Genomic DNA, 2,109 nt, shown 5'->3' with positions numbered 1-2,109 from the left:
GCAAATTCTGAAGAATTTTTCTACACACTGTTCTACTATAGAATTCACGAACTACTTACCACCACCACTACTACAACAGATAAAGGGTAAACCACATAATGGATAATAGACTGTTAACATTAACTTAAACTAAGAGGGGGTAGCTAGAGGGACTATATTTGAGCATACTAACTGCAAGTTCTTATATCCTATAAAATGAAGTATTCATGAAATCATTATACGTGTGTCTGTGGTAAAAAATCAAAACTGTTGGGCCAACAAGAGGCTCAGTGGATAAAACTCACTTTGATTACAAGGCTGATGACTAAGTTTGTCCCTGGAACCCACTCAGCAGAAAGAGATCAAACTCCTAACATCTCTCCTCAACCTCTACATGTGCCTTGGCATGTACACACATGTGAGCACACATACACACATACACATACACACACACACAAACACACACACACACGCACACAGAGAGAGAGAGGGAGAGAGACAGAGACAGAGACAGAGACTTGCTATACATTCATAAAACACAGATACAAATATATGTAATCTTAAGTATTTTAAAATATTTATTAAAAAAATAAACCTCTCCTGTTTGTCAAGTCCATCTGCAACCAGTGGTACACTAGTCCGGTTCCCTGTGACTCCTCCCATACTGTCCTATCCACTCAGTCTCTTCAGTTTAGCTTCATATCTTCTCTGACTCCAGGATAGCAGAGCAATGCTGGATGTGCTCAAGTCATACACAGCATGTGACAACTCTCTGATGTGAGTTTTTAAAGTGTTTATAATGAAGTCTAGCACACTTGAATTTTCAATTATTTGTGACATACTGATTTTTCTTCTATAAGGCAGTCTATTTTATCATTAAACTTTTTCTCTGACAGGAAGATAATATTCAGATAGCTTAGGACAAACCTCTGTATCTCCTCCTCGGTGCGTCCAAGAGAAAGCAGCCTCTTTTTAATGTTTGTGTAGTTTTTTTTTAGTACAATCATTGGAAAGGTCTAAGATTCTAGCCACATATCAGAAGCAGCAGGTCCTCTTTGTTTAAGTTGAAAGGTGACTGTAAAATTTCAATGTTAGTTTTCACGCATTTGGTACTCTGAATTAAGTTGGAATGATTTTTGGAAATTATCTTTCTGACAAAATCTGTGGCAACTTTGTGACCTAAGGATCTACTGGTCTCCTGCAAAATTTTAACCATTTGTTTATTTAAATTCAGACTGATGGAGAAGGTTCTGGGAACATTGGTACCCAGTCAGCAGAGGCATTTATGAGTCAATCCAACAGAGCAGAGGAACTTTATAGTATTTTCCAAGTTTAGGTTGTTATTAGACCAAAAAAAGGATTCAGGAGAACGCTCCAAACTATTCACAATTTCAAGGTCTGATGCCATAATCTTTCTCCACAGTTCCCATCATTTGAAAGACTTTCAGGAGTGCATGTTATAGTTCATGGATATCTTGATATGATGTTACCAATCTCTTTGTCACTGTCTCTTTTGAATAGAAGGAATAGCTTCAGCTCCTGCTCATTTGTAACAGCCCTGTTAAACACTCCAGACTGTCATCTTCTTGCCCTGTCAATATCAACTCCCATGTTGAGCAAGTTGTACAGTAGGTCCTCATTCTCCAAAGACTTCTTGTCTACACTGTTGCATTCCACATTAAACAGCCTGAATGGAATCAACTTGAGGAAAACAGCTATATATTGGAGCATCCATTCTGTTAAACCAAGAAGATCCTTCTCATACACCAGATGTTTCTTGATGCCATAATCGTTGGATAGTTCAAAGTTTTCCAAATGCTGTGTAAAATAACATGTAATGTTAATATATAATATTATGTGAATGCATATGTTAAATATCCAATACCAATACTATGATTCTTTAAGTAGGAGGAGCCTCGGATCCCTGTGGTCTTAGGGCTCTTCCTCTTTTGACTTACAGAGAAGCAGAATAAGCACCACTGCTGCCCCAAGATGCCGTGCCCTTGTATTGTTCTTTTAGTTCACTGTGCCTCCTGTTCTGACTCTGAATCAGTTCTCCTCTCCATCTCTTCTGTTTTCTGCTTTCTTTGGTCTCTGGCATCTTTGGTTTCTTCCTAATAAATGGCACTT

General features: G+C 38.1%; 1 pseudogene; it reads right to left on the bottom strand.

The window, feature by feature from the left end:
• Positions 1–648: 648 nt before the first annotated feature.
• Positions 649–1,766, bottom strand: LOC114635750 (annotated as a pseudogene).
• Between the last annotated feature and the right edge of the window lie 343 nt (positions 1,767–2,109).

The sequence above is a fragment of the Grammomys surdaster genome, unplaced genomic scaffold, assembly GCF_004785775.1.
Source record: "Grammomys surdaster isolate TR1022 unplaced genomic scaffold, NIH_TR_1.0 117206, whole genome shotgun sequence".
Lineage (NCBI taxonomy): Eukaryota > Metazoa > Chordata > Mammalia > Rodentia > Muridae > Grammomys > Grammomys surdaster.
The sequence above is the reverse complement of the archived record's forward strand: the minus strand, read 5'-3'. Positions and strand labels throughout refer to the sequence as shown.